Raw genomic sequence first — 15,199 nt, 5'->3', positions numbered from 1 at the left:
TCACCCTCTATAATTGCATCTCTAATGATACTGCTTCATCTCTGTTGAACAAACTGGGGCAGACATCCCTTTTATAGGACGGATATTCATGAGACCAAAAATCGAGTTGAAGCGAGATGGCTTAGACTAACTAGGGAGGTTCGCTGCTGGTTTCATTCCTTTAATTGCCTCAACTGCAGCTGCAGCGACCTGTTTTTCAGCCTGCATAGCTCCAAGAGTATTTACGACAACTTTCCATACGGCACCTAGCTCTTTTGCCCTTCTGCCATCTTTTCCACCATCTACTGTACAGTCCCATAATAGATCTCCCACTTCATGCCATTCAGCAGAGCTAAAAATTAATGCCGCATCTTTCATCTTCCCTCTTTCCTGTGCCCATTTCACAAGGGCAATAACTCCTTTCTCTTTTATTTATTCTTCTCTCTTAGAGAGAATGCCAACTTCTCCCTCCTTCACCTTTTCTCCTCTTAGAGAGAATACTAACAAGGACGTGAGTTGCCGCGTCTGTTTCCATCGCGGTCTTACATTTTGGCAAGGGTCAGTCGATCAGCTGAACTCGGTTGCTCGTGCCTCTCACCGTAGCAACACACTTGCCCTCGGCTCTCCAGCTCCCAAATTGGCTTCAATCAGTATTTAAGCAATTTTCCTTATTTAAGCAATTTTCTGCATTTAAGCGAGCCGATGCTCCGGAGTCTTCCGCATTTAAGCGACCCACATTTAAGCGTCCTGCATTTAAGCGATTAATGAGGGTCCCTGTTCGAGCGCCATATGAAGAGGGTCCCTTTCGGAGAGCCGACCGAGTAACGACAATCCCACCGATACGATTCCATGCTGTCCATGCCGTCCAGCCCTGACTGGAGTCTCTGCCAGAGGGCACCAGGGGAGACCCGAGGCCGACCCTTACGGTTTTGGAGTTGGTCATACAGAGGCCCACTACACTCCCACTGAGAAAGAGATACTGGCAGCATATGAAGGAGTCCAAGCTGCCTCAGAAGTAATTGGTACGGAGACGCCGCTCCTTTTAGTACCCCAATTTTCAGTTTTGGGCTGGTTATTCACAGGGAGGGCTTCATCTACACATCATGAGACTGATGCCACGTGGAGTAAATGGATTGCACTGCCCACACAATGGGCCCAAATGGGAAGCCCTAATTGACCAGGAATTCTGGAGGTAATTACATACTGCCCAGAAAGAAAGGATTTTGAAGTGTCACGGCAGGAGGAAGTGAAACGTGCAGAAGAGGCATGGAATTACAGGAGAACGAGAAGCAGTACACTCTCCTCACTGATGGGTCCTGTCGCATTGTGGGAAAGCATTGAAGATGGAAGATGCTGTATGGAGCCCCACCCGGTGAGTTACTGAAGCCACTGAAAGGGAGGGTGAATTGAGTCAATTCACAGAGGTAAAAGCCATTCAACTGGCTTTAGATATTGCTGAGCGAGAAAAGTGGCCAGTACTCTGTCTCTACGCTGACTCGTGGATGGTGGCAAGTGCTCTGCGGGGGTGGTTACAGCAGTGGAAGAAGAATAACTGGCAACGCAGGGGTTGACCCATGTGGGCTGCCAAATTGTGGCGAGATATTGCTGCTTGGGTGGAGAGCCTGGTTGTGATGGTACATCATGTAGATGTGCACATACCCAAGAATCAAGCCACGGAAGAGCACCTAAACAATCAGCAGGTAGATTGGGCTGCCAAGTGTCTCAGGTGGACTTGGACTGGTAGCACGAGGGTGAATTGTTCATAGCTCATGACACCTCAAGCCATCAGGAAAGGGATGGGCTCGTGATTGAGGGGTGGACCTGACCATGGATGCTATCACACAGGTTATCCATGAATGTGAAATGTGTGCAGCAATCAAGCAGGCCAAGCGGGTAAAGCTTCTGTGCTGTGGAGGGCGATGGATGAAATACAGATATGGGGAGGCATGGCAGGTTGACTATATTACACTCCCACTAACCCATCAAGGCAAACACCATGTACTTACAATGGTGGAGACGACCACCAGATGGTTGGAGACATATGCTGTGCCCCATGCCACTGCTTGGAACACCATCTTGGGCCTTGAAAAGCATGTACTGTGGCGACATGGCACTCCAGAGAGGATTGAGTCGGATAATGGGACTTATTTCCTGAACAGCCTCATGGACACCTGGGCCAAAGAGCATGGCATTGAGTGGGTGTACCACATCCCGTATCATGCACCAGCCTTCTGGAAAAGTTGAACAGCACAATGGACTGCTAAAGACTTAACTTTTGGAGAGAATAGCCAGTGGACTAAGTCATATGACGTTAACTGATAAATTACCCTGCCATTCTATGTCATGACTGCTGCTGTTGTTATGTGTTATGTCGATTGATATTACAGTAAGAATGACCCAGACTAATAAAGGATAGACTATGATGAAAACAAGGGAAGGAGAGCGATAAGGGAACCTGAGGTGGCGCCCAGTGACTTCCATAAGATGACGTCTTCAAGCTTCAGACCATGGGCACAAGCCGTGCCAAATACGGCGCAAGTTCTGGATGAAGCATACAACAATCAAGCACCATTCTCTCCTACCCTAAAGAACTGTTACAATAAATGGAACCTTGAAGCCATGGCCTGCATGAACTGAAGGCATATAATGGAGGGAGTACATAGATTAAGAGAATGATATCTGTGTATATGTGCATGTGTGCATATATATATATAAAACAAGAAAAGCTAGTGATAAATGTAAGGTGTAAGATCTGAGCATGACGTAGATGGTATAGAATAAGGAGTGGATAATGTACAGCGTTCAGCTAGGATAGGGTTAATTTTCACTGGAGGCTGGGACCTGGGCATAGCCCGGGTAGCTGAACCAAACTAGCCACTAGCCAAGGGGATATTCGATATCATGGCGTCATGCTTGAGGTATACAGAGGGAGCTGGCTGGGTGGGGGTATCTCTCTTTTCCACCTCTTTGCTTCGTCACTGGGTTCTAGGTGGTGAGACGTCTGCGTTACATATTACTTGCGTTATATCTGGTTAAACACTACTGTTAGTTTGCTGTTATTGTTATCATTTATATTTCATCATTAAAACAAACTGCTTTTATCTCAGCCCTATGAGGCTCTGCCCACTGCTCCTTCCGGGCTCCCCTCCTCACTCCTGGTAGAGGGGAGCGAGCGAGGGAGTGACCGCGGGGTTCCTTTGTCTCTCCCTGCTGGTCAGTCGGCTGGAACCACAACACCACGGTGAGATTTTCATCTGGAGAGTATCCGTTTCTCATTGCAGTTTTGGTACTCTGTTCAGAAAGCACAAACACTGATGTTTATTTGCTACATGAAGGTAATTGTTTGGGATGAGTTTATTTCTATTAAGTTTTGTTTTAGTTCGGTAGCTATTAGTCTCTGTGTTCCTGTCAGGTGGCCACAAGTTTTATTTGTTATATGTATATCCATGGTGTTAAGTGACTACTGGCCTGGTCATGCATGTTCTGCTCCCATTTCTATTCATCTGTGGCTATTCTGCTCTCCACAGTGTCTGAACTGGTTCATAGCAGTGTAACAGGTGTTTCTTGTGTAATGTTTCTGAATGTTCATTTAGTATAACGTTTTAATATTTTGATTATAAAAGGAGAAGGACTGAGTAGAAGTTCCCTGCTTTGACTAATTTATATTTCAGGAAAATTCAGAGGAACTGATACCTTTCACACTCTCCAACTCCCTGCTGTAAAATGGACTGAACTGGACTTAGACCTGACTATAAAAGTTTCAGAAGGATAGACTGGCAGCCAGGGATTGCCAGAATTTCTGTGCAGTCCTGGATAGTCTCCTTTTTTTTTTTCCTTTTCTTTTTTTTTTTTTCCTCTGGATGGAGAAGTGGATGTATTACAGGTGGTCCCATGCTGCTCAGAGCCTTTAGAGGAACAAACCTGGGAGTCTTGTGGCAGTTCCGTTGCTTGGGTAGATGCAGTACTCAGGTTTTTCTATGGTTGAGCATTGCATTAAATGGATGTGAATAAAAAGATGGTAGCAGAAGATCCATCTCAACTTTCAGATTCATAGACTGGTTGAAGGTGTGATATTGCCACAGTAGGAGATTAAAGTCTTTAATATTAGTTTTCACCATTTTCAGTCCTTTCTCCTGTGCAGTGCTTCTGTTGGCAGACTTGGAACTGAAGGACAGTGTGATTTAGCACTCTATGTTCAAAGCAATGTAATATCATGGTCATTTGAAACAATTGTGCACAAAAGTTAGACTGGTGAATCTGCCTAGCTTTTGCTTAATGCAGTAGGTATCAAAAGTTCGTAACTGTGTTTTCGCAGAGTCTCTTGAGGGAGGCATACGAGTACGTTCTACATATGATTTTCCCAAACAGCCAGCAGCTTGCATATAAAGTCCATTAAGGACTCATTAAAGAGACTTTTTTCACTTCATCTTTTTTTTTTTTTCGTTTCCAAGCCCAGGAGGCATCTGTAAATAGGAAGCAGAAGAAACAGCTAGTTATGTCATTGATGCCCTCTTCTATCATATAGCATATAAAAATCACTCTGAAAGATTTCCCACATTTTACAATCTCCTCACTGTCTGAGAAATGCCCTATCAGGACCTTTAGGTCGTGATTAGGGACCTGCTTTCTCAGGAGTTTTGGCATTATACAGCAGTGCACATGGAATCATAGAATCAATCATTTAGATTGGAAAAGACCTTTAAGATCATCGAGTCTAACTGTTAACCTAGCACTACCAGGTCCACCACTAAAGCATGACCCTAAGCACTACATCCACATGTCTTTTTTATTATTTTTTTTTTTTACCTCCACAGATGGTGACTCCACCACTTCCCTAGGCAGCCTGTTCCAATGCTTGACAACCCTCTTGGTGAAGAAATTTTTCCTAATATCCAATCTAAACCTCCCCTGGTGCAACTTAGGATCATTTTCCCTTGTCACATGGGAGAAGAATTTGACCCTCACCTCACTACAATCTCCTTTCAGGTAGTTACAGAAAGCAGTGAGATCTCCCTGAGCCTCCTTTTCTCCAGGCTAAACAACCGCAGCTCCCTCAGCTGCTCCTCATAAGATTTGTGATCTAGACGCTTCCTGCTCCAGCACCTCAATCTGAATGCTCAACTGCAGCCTTCTAGTAGGGAGATTCATCAGCAATGTCGAAACCTGTGCATCTGCTACCCATGTTTTTGTTATGGGAATTAATTTAATAAAGGACTGTAGTGAGACACGTCCTGTTTCTACTTTTGATGGCTAGTCCAAAAATGACGTACCATATCCCGGTGCCATGGGTGTAAATTCCTCATAGGTTCTCTATGTGTAGGGAGTTGGATTTGATCAGCCTTATGGATCCCTTCCAGCTTGAAATATTCTATGAAATTTTCATGGATTTCAGCTGCTAAAATAAAATAAATTGCTGCTCATTGATTTAATGTATGCATGCAAAATTCAAATATGACTGTTACTATTATTATTTTAGCATGGACAAAACTTTCATTTGTTTCCCTAGTTATATGTACCTCCAACCAGGAATCAGCCCTGAAAATTTCAGCCTGGAAACCTGCAAAGTTTAGCAAAATTCTGAACAATTAATACATGATCAAGCTTTCCTGATGTTTCTGCATCAAAAGCAGTGTGGCCAGCAGGTCGAGAGAGGTGATTCTGCCCCTCCTCTCTGGTGTCATGAAACCTCACCTGGAGTACTGTGTCCAGTTCTGGAGCCCTGAACACAAGAAGGATGTGGACCTGTTGGAACAGGAGGGCCACAAAAATGATCAGAGGGCTGGAACACCTCTCCTGCAAAGACAGGCTGAGAGATAGGGATGTTCACGCTGGAGAAGAGAAGGCTCTGTGGAGACATTATAGCTGCCTTCCAGTACTTAAAGGGGGCCTACAGGAGAGCTGGTAGGGGCCTGTTTACAAGGGCATGTGGTGATAGGACAAGGGGCAATGGCTTTAAACTAGAGCAGAGAAGATTTAGGTTAGATGTTAGGAAGAATTTCTTTACTATGAGGGTAGTGAAACACTGGAACAGGTTGCCAAAAGAGGAGGCCTCATCCCTGGAGACATTCATAGTCAGACTTGACAGAGCAACCTGATCCGGTTAAAGATGTCCCTGCTCACTGCAGGGGGGTTGGACTAGGTGATTTTTAAAGGTTCCTTCCAATCCAATGCATTCTATGATTCTAAGAAATAATGTTACCATTCCCATATAAAATTTTCAAATTGAAGATGATTTTCACATAAGCAGTATTGCTATTTATGCAATACTTTTCATCCTAGAGCTAGAAAAAGTGCAACCAAAGATGGGTAGTGCAGTAGATCAGGCACTTCACATTTTCCTCCAAAACCTCTTGCTTTACACCTCCTATTCACCAGTATAGTAGGGTCTCTCCACTCAAGAGTCTAGTGTCTCTCTAGAATTCCAAGAATTTACTTCAGAGGGCTTCCCACTTCAGCCTGCTGGTGTTCATAATTCTTAATTTCTAGTATATCTCAACCAAGGTTCACTGTGGTTCAGTCAGCAATCTTAGGGTTGCAGTGTCACTTCTGTCAGAGCAGGGGCCTATTTGTCACCTGATTTTCCTTTTATCACCTGTTCTTTCACGGAGGGATGCTTCAAACATCTGTCCTGGGGCGGGCTTGGAACCTCTGGGTTTTTTTTGTCCCTAAGGTCCCTGATTCCCCTATTTCCAGCCAAAGTAACGTCTGTGTTGCTGTCTTTTGGACAAGAAACAGTGATATCCAGCGGTCACTTTGGCAAAAATGACATTATGTCACATAACCTCTGTAGCGAGGTGCAAGGGAGAGCAAATCATCCGGTGAGTGGAAAGCAGCGGGGCCACACCTTGAGCTGGAGACAAAAAGCTCCCAGGTCTGTGTTCAGGGTGGTCCCAGCATTACTCACCTGCAGGGCCTGAGAGGAGGACAGATGCTAAAGGAAAAAGGTTTGAAATGCGGCGTTTCCTTGCTGTGCAGAATGCATGTTTTCCAGTATTCCTCCATTCGGCTTTAGAATGTCTGTGGCTTTCAGCATGAATAACTTTAGGTGTAGTCTAACTGACACACCCATTCCAAATCAGGAAGTTATCTAAATGTCCTGCATTACCAAAAATATAACTGGGATCCTAGGGTCTAGGGAGGTTCTCATTGCTTTGTACTAACCTGGCAGGTCAGCCAGTTCTGCCCTTAATGTCACATTATAAGGCACATTGATCAACTCTGAATGCATTTTTAAAGGAGGAGAGTTCCACAGACATAGTGGTGTGGGAATTTATATGGCACGACATAAGGCCAACATCCCCTAGGTCAAGTACGTTGCTAGTTTCTGTATCTATCTCAACATCTAGTGCCAAGAACAAATGGTTTCCCCTCATTACCTTAGATCATAACATCTATTATAACATGTTAAAATGTGGGATTTTTGATTATAGGGTCAATTCCACCAGTCTTCCATTTAGTAGAGGCAAAGTTAAGTTCTTGGTCCTGTCTTAAAAATGAAAGCATCATTAGAATACTTAAACAAATAATGCATAGTACTAAATTTCAACAGAACAGGAACTCATATGAGTAATTTTTTCTTGATTAGGATGTTTTTAATATATAATTGTTTTGTGGAACTTCTGAACTTAAAATTCTTGCCTGACTTCCTAGTGCACCCAGAACTAAGTTTTCAGTAAAGCTGAGCCTTTAATGTCTGCTTCACATTAAGCCTTGTTTGGATCCAGAAACTAGGTGCTTATCTGCTTTGCCTTATCTGCAAAACACCAATGTATACACTTTCTTGGAGACAAGGGGAAGAAATTCTGGCTTTAAAGACAGCAGCTTCATGCACTTATCTTCAAGAGAAGAGACTCAGGGATCAAGTTGTGCTCCAGTGACTACTTGAGATGAATACTCCGACATGCTGCTAAAATCTCTCATGCGTGTTGCTTAAGTGTATAGGTATCTGCACTTGATTTTACTTATTTAGGTATTATTTATTTATTACTTATTTAGGTATTATTATTATGAGATTTTTAAGCCTAAAGCATTCAGTTTTATTTCTGGTCCCAGCCTTGATCTGCACCATGGACTGCAATGTATTGTTTGGACTTACCTGGGGTAGACCTATATGTTGTAGCACAAGTACTAACCACATTTCAGGAGGAAATGAACACAAAAGAATGGGCATACAGACAATCCTCTATCTCTCAACCTTGCTACCAAGTCTGTCTGCAATAAACTGGTGATAAACTGGTGATAAACATGCTTTCTTCCTATGCTATTAGGTATGCCATTTTGTCCTACCAACTCAATGCTGAAGTTAATACACCTAGTGGACACACAGGGGTGGCCTGCACCCATCCCTGGTGCTGGTACAGGCAAACTGAAGCAAGCATGTAAGCAGTGATGCTCATGCAAAAGTATAGTACTTATGTATTAAGTATAATCCAAAAGTACGATCCAAAAATACAGTATTTATGCCTGCAGTTATTTGAAAATTTAAAAATAATACAATCCCTGGGTTTTATAAAAATTGTTCCAGAAACATGAACAGGGTGAAATTTGAGCCCAGTATGCTCAGTGTGGGCTCAGTGTGAACAGTGAGGGCTGCCATAGCGGTAAGTTCTTGCTGTATTCAGTCACAATGATAAGGAATGAGGATTGACTGCCATGGTCAACGTTAAATGGAGTTCTTTGCCATTATGCTTAATGCATAATGTGTAGCCTTAAAGGCTACACAAGACTGCAGCTCATAGGAATGAAAATTAAGGTTGGTGATGTTGCTTTTTTTTCCAGCAATTACAAGTGGTTGAATTTAGGTGAAGATTCTTCTTGTGAAAAATCCCAGGGAAACCACAAACTGTGTTACCTGGAGAGAAGCATAATGACAACTGTCTGGCATAGATTTTTATTTTTCTTTAGAGCTTCAGAGCTCCCATAGTCTTCACTGAGTGGCAGTCCCTGAGAAAGGATTAGATAAAATCTGATTAAGGAATTTAGTGTTTGCTTCTCAGAAATCTAAAATGAAGAACATGTCTCTGAACCATTCCTCTGCTGAGGTGTGACTGATCTGTGCAGAACTATTTTGAGGGTGTGGCAGTTGCATCCTCCCAGACAACAGGCCCTGCAAAAGGTCTGATAACAGGCCTGCTTACAAGGACGGCCTTTGAGGCCTGATGACTTCGTTTACCATGCCTTTTGTGCACCAGGTCCTCAGCTAATTAGAAATTGACCACAGACAGACTCGACTCAGGTACAAACGGGGCCTCACTGGAGAGCCAATTTGAGTTGGTCCTACTCAGAGCAGTGGGTCTGCAGTCGGGGACTGCCCCTCCCCTTGGATCGGGATGCCACCCAAGGAAACTTCCCGGGATTGAGAGCGCCCACCACTCCTTACTGGTGAGTGAAACTTCTGGATATCCTTAAGAGACTGAAGCAGTGGTTTTAACTGAAGCCATAGTTATAGCCAGGACTGTAGCTTTAGCTGGTATGTAAAAGACTCAATATGCTTGGGCAAACAGAATCAGTGGGACAATGGAGGTGTGAGACAGGTATTCCACAAGTGGAGCTTATCCCCAAGAGCAGGATGCTCTTATATTCAAAGATGGAATGCCCCAGGACTCCCAAAGGATATTAAGATATGCAGAATCAGCATAGGCCAGCCTTGGGGTCTCTTAACCAAGACAAGGTGTTAACTGAATGGAGTCAATCAAAAGGACACACCAATGAAGACTATCATGATGAAGTAAAACGACCACCAGAGACCCCTGATGACCACCAAAAGACGGTATAATGCATACAGGAGTGGGTGGCAACATGTTAATGAGTTTTCGGAAATTGCATGAATATGTATATCTAAACTGTATAAAATTTTTATGTCTGGCCTTTTTCAGGGCACACACCAGGTGGATCTATCCCAGGTGTGCCCAGCACTGCAATAAAGAATACTTGCTTAATAGACATCAAGGCTATTAAGTTCTGATTTCAGCCTTTTCATGGCATCACAACATTCAAAACATCTGTGCACAATTGTGTAAACCCTTTGTTTTTCTTTACAGCTGTAAAGTTAAAGACTAGAGCTCTGAGAGATCTTAGAGAAAAGCAGCTGCCATTGTGTTTATTGCTTTGAAAGCAAATGTCCGTAAATAAATGCTCTGGTAAAACAGGTGTTTTGAACTACATCTCTTTTTTTATTGCAAAACAATCATTACAGAAATTTCAGAAAGTTCTACGGTAGTAATTGCCAACTTCTGCTTATTATTATGTATCTAAACACAGTCTAAAAGTGCATTGTGAATCCAGTAGACCTTTGGAAAGAACCATTTTCCCTAGTGATATACATTTACACAAATCATACTTGAAAAGCTTTGTATTAGTAGGAATTTGTTTAAAATGACATTTTAATAATTTTTCTCCCTTTATAAATGATTGTTATACATTTACAAATGATGGTCCAAATAATAAATGATTAAATAGCTATTAATATAGTATATTGCAAACACTGTTCCAGACAGCAGTAGCAGCATGTAGACTCTTCTCATGTACAACAACTGCAGTGGTGGAAGAAGGATATAACATTTACTCTTGTGCAGCCATAAAATTGTATTTCACAGCCAATTCCTACTTCTGTCCTTTCTTCCTTCCTCCCAAATACTAAAATAAACAAGGATTATCACTTCCCTTCAGCAGAAACAGCAGCAATTTCACAAACTAAATATTTTTTTCCTAATAGCTTTTTGAAATAAGTACTGTGTGGCTCTACAAGAGATCTGAAAGTATTCAGCAAAGATGAAAAGGTCAGAAACTGTTTTACAACCAGTCTGCCTCAATGGCTCAATCCCTAGACTTCCCACTTGATGATGACTTAGGATAATCTGTCATGAATCCAAGTAATACAGAGTTAGAAATGCCAAATAAATCCACCCTCTGACAAAAGTCAGAGTACTCCATTGGAATCAGTGGATTTTCTGCAGACTTGCACCAGCATCAGTAAGACCATAGTCTCAGAGAAGAGAAGCCTGTGTGACCTATCGCATTCACCCTGTGATTGGCTATAAAGCAAGGTAACTCCCACTGGGGTGCAGAAACTCAGTCCGTCCATATTCAACACTATTGCTTTTGTGCCAAGGTGTGTCAAGGCCAGTGAATGCCCTCTAGAGGAATGAGGGTGTTCATTAGGAATGCAGATACTCCCAACGCTTCACTTCTGCCTGGTTTGGACTATGCTGTTACTTGACGTGAACGAGAGAAAATTCATGCTATGAAGCTTTCCCATTTCTTTTGAAGAAGGTGATTTATTCCTGCTATCATTTAACAGAACTGAGAACGTGGCCTTTGTTGAAAAAAATATGCATATTTGTGCAAAAATGCAAATAATATTTTTAAGCAGGGGAGAGACATCACAACTACTTAAGTATTCCTAGGGAAGCCCAGGAATGACTAGCTCACATCTTCCCTTCTGGTGACTGTCCGATCCTCTTAACTATAACCTGAGCAACATAACAAGACATTTATGCTTGTTTTGAAAATTTGCACCATGAATTTACAGATAATTTTGTTTCACTGGCTCACTCTAACTAATACCTTGGATAACTTCTCTCAGGACAGATACTTGTTCACTCTGACTGCAGTCATTGGACTAAGGCTGTGTGCTGCTACCAGCACTTATTTTTGAATAGTTGTTTGTGTAGCTGCATTATCCATGTGCTGTCAGTTTCTAATAAACAAATAATTTTCTTCTCATACAAAAAATATACCTAAGGTATTTATTCCCTGACAAAAGGTTATCCATTCCACAAAAGGTACGAATAATTTTTTTTTTTTAACAAACAACCTATAAATGGAAAATGAAAAAAAAAAAAAAGGCAATCTGTATCTGGAACCCAGAGGGATTTCCTTATGTGGATGAATGGATGTTTTGGTTTTTCATTATATTTTCAAATTATCCCCTCACTGCCATTTGTTAACTGGCACTTGTGCTAGGAACAATAATGTAGCACCTTATCTCTTCCAAAAAAAGAGAGAGCCAAATGTCTGAGCACTGCTGTGGGTTTGCATTTAGTGTTGAATATTTCAATTTCATAAAATACAATTGTCATTTAAAAACAATACAAAAGTCACTTACTTTGCTAAAGATCAAACATAATGGAAATAATGTAAACATCCAAAAGCTTGAATTCATTCTTAACTGGATTCATCTTTACAGGCAGGCAGTAGCAAAATGTTACATCTCATAGCAGTCCAAAGAAATTCATGGAACAATGCATGCATTTTAATTGACACACAAAAAAAGACTGGACTGTAAGGAAGAGAAACTACTCCAGTCATATCACAATGTTATTGTGAAAGAATAATGTGCTATAATCCAATTCCTAGGACAAGTGTATACCCCGACTATAGAATAGCATCACTTAAACTTGAAACAACAAAAAGGATTACTATGGGAAAATATTTATAAAGTACTGTACACTGCTTCCTCAGTCAGCCAGTGTATGTAAACAAACAGCTAAGTTCAGTTGAGTTTCAAAATATTATTAAAGTTCATTTATCTTATAATCTTTTGCATAACATGCCAGTTCATCTTTCACACTATCACAGCTCACCTGTCACAGCCCATGGTGGCTCATCAGAGGTTTGTACATCAGATCATACAGACATTTAAGTAAGTGGAGCTATACAGAGAAACGTGTGAAGCATAGCAGACTTACACACTGTGACCCGAAATGCATATTCCATATATAAGCTAATAATTGGATAGTGGAATTTAATACTCGATGCAACATGTGCTATTTTATTGAATGTTACAGATTTACAAATAAGACCTTATTCTGTTATACTAAAACTGTCCTGTAACGTTCACTAATATTATCACATGTCACAACTATACTGGTTTATATATGGGAATTATATATATATATATGTGTATATATATCTATTTCATAAGATATCCTTTGATACAGAATATGTCATATGGCACATGCTATAGCTACATGATGATGAATGATAAGACTTCTACTCTCACTAAATGCTCATAGTATCAGGAGTGAGAAATCTGGTTCCATTGTAAGGAATGGGTGTTTTACCATCAAATTCAAAAAGGAGTGGTTTGATGCAATGTGCAAAAAACTGGTGAAGACAAAATAATCTAACATCCATCATAATATATTCTATAGACACCACATTGTAGAATAAATGAGAAACATTCGGAAAAAAGTAGTGCTCTGACATCTTGCAATCACACTTTTAACATTGAATTTACATTTTATATATAATGGCAAATATTAAGAGGTACATAAAGTGTCCTGTTTCATTTTACCTGGAATGTATGCTCCAGATCAATAAAGTGCTGTATCCTAAACATTTATACAGCTTCTGGGTTTGGCAAATTCCTTTACCCTGACAAACAATGAAATCTACTCCAGAGGAGAGCCCTATGCCTCTAACTGATTAACTAAGCACTGTTGAAGAATTTCTAATGAATCTTAAATTCCTCTAGAGTAGCCCAGTAATATGGTGAAGGTGGAAGAGTCCATGACCAGTTTTAGCAGACATTCGTAAAAGTAACATAGAACACAAAGTGAGAATATCCCCTTCCACTCACCGAGGATAGATAGATTTGGAGAAGCCTTAGGAAAAGGCTGCTAATAAAAGTTGGCACATTTGACACAGATTGTTACACACAGTTCCTTTGCTATTGTTCAACAATCAGCCTGTCAAAAGCGGGCTTTGTAATGCACAGAAAAGTTTCTGACCTTTTTTTGGTGTTGCCATGTGACCATTACGCTGCACATGGACTGCAAGGCAATTGCATAAACATGATGTCTTGGTGGAGTTTATCTCATTGAAAGCATGACTGAATAGAAGAAAGCGAGGAACACGTTGGTGCAGGAAGTATGAGAAATGTTGTGTTTAAAGTCCCCATGCTGCATTTCTTTATTTCCTGAACTTTCCAACATGGTTACTCAGTACCTAAATGTTTTCACCTTCTTTGCCTCTTTTCTTGAGGCTGATGATCATTTTTACATCTGGATTTGTTGCCTTTTTTACTTAGCTATCACACAGTGCTCTCTGAGTGAAATCCCAGTGAGAAAACATCAGCCTGCATTTTCAAAGCTGCCTTGGAGATTTGGAATATAGTTTCCATTTAAATAATGGGAATTATGTACCCGACTCTCATGTGTTAATTTTCTGTAGCAAAAAGGAGCTGGTTCTACACCGATGTTGGTCATTGTAGAGATGTTTTAATTTTTAATTGCACTAGCTTCAACTTTTTATAAGCTTACAAGTTGTGCCTTCATAAAGGATATGAAATTTTGACCTGGTTGCACTTTATGCTTCTCCACCCTTTTCCTATCTTCTGTATACCCTTCTACCTATGACCACTGTAGTATCTTCTCATAAGAATTTTGAAACTCTCGTTGACATTGTGGATCCTTAGGAATGTGGGTGGGGTCAGTGGAGTTACGACTGTCTTCAGCCAAAACCCATAACTGCAATACTGTTCAGATATACTTTCTCCTACTAAATGCACACTGAGATGTGCTGCTGAACGGTGGAAGCCTAGTCGTAACTGATGGCTTTTGCTGTTTACAGACACCTGTGGTTCTTTGACTTGCCTTAAAAGCATATATGCTTTTTAGTGTTTTCCAATCCTTTGCAAACATTTTCCCTTAAGCAACTTCAGTCTAAATGTATTAATCTGGATTCAGACTGCCTGATAATGTACACTTTGAAATGTTCAAATATGGCCATGTCCTCATGAAAAAAAAAAAAAAGGTGAGGGAATGATGTAAAAAAGTGGCAACTCAGGTGGAACAACAAGAAGATCCTGGTGGCAGACTGGTGGATAAATCTCCCCAATTTGTATATGTAATTAAACGGAGCAGTGAGAACCTGTTACTTACTGTGCTCTTCTCTGATCAACCCTGTTTTTACTGTTCCATCACATCCATTGATTTAATGAGATAACATATTGATGACACATGTGGTAAAAAAATAAATCTTTACTATTCCGCTTAATTACATTCATCCTGAGCTTGCTCAGCTGTGCGAGAGTCTAGAATGCCTGTTTTACACAGGAAATCACCTGATATTTTAACATAAATTCTTCCTCCATTTAAGTTGCAGTATAAAAGACATTTCATTTCCCTTTCTGCTCTTAAAAATATAAACTTTTTGTGGCACTAGAACCTGATATAAAAAGAGACAACTGAATGTTACGGTTGTTATCTTGTTCATC

The sequence above is a fragment of the Apaloderma vittatum genome, unplaced genomic scaffold (genome assembly GCF_000703405.1).
Source record: "Apaloderma vittatum isolate BGI_N311 unplaced genomic scaffold, ASM70340v1 scaffold1487, whole genome shotgun sequence".
Lineage (NCBI taxonomy): Eukaryota > Metazoa > Chordata > Aves > Trogoniformes > Trogonidae > Apaloderma > Apaloderma vittatum.
This window is presented reverse-complemented; position numbering follows the sequence as displayed.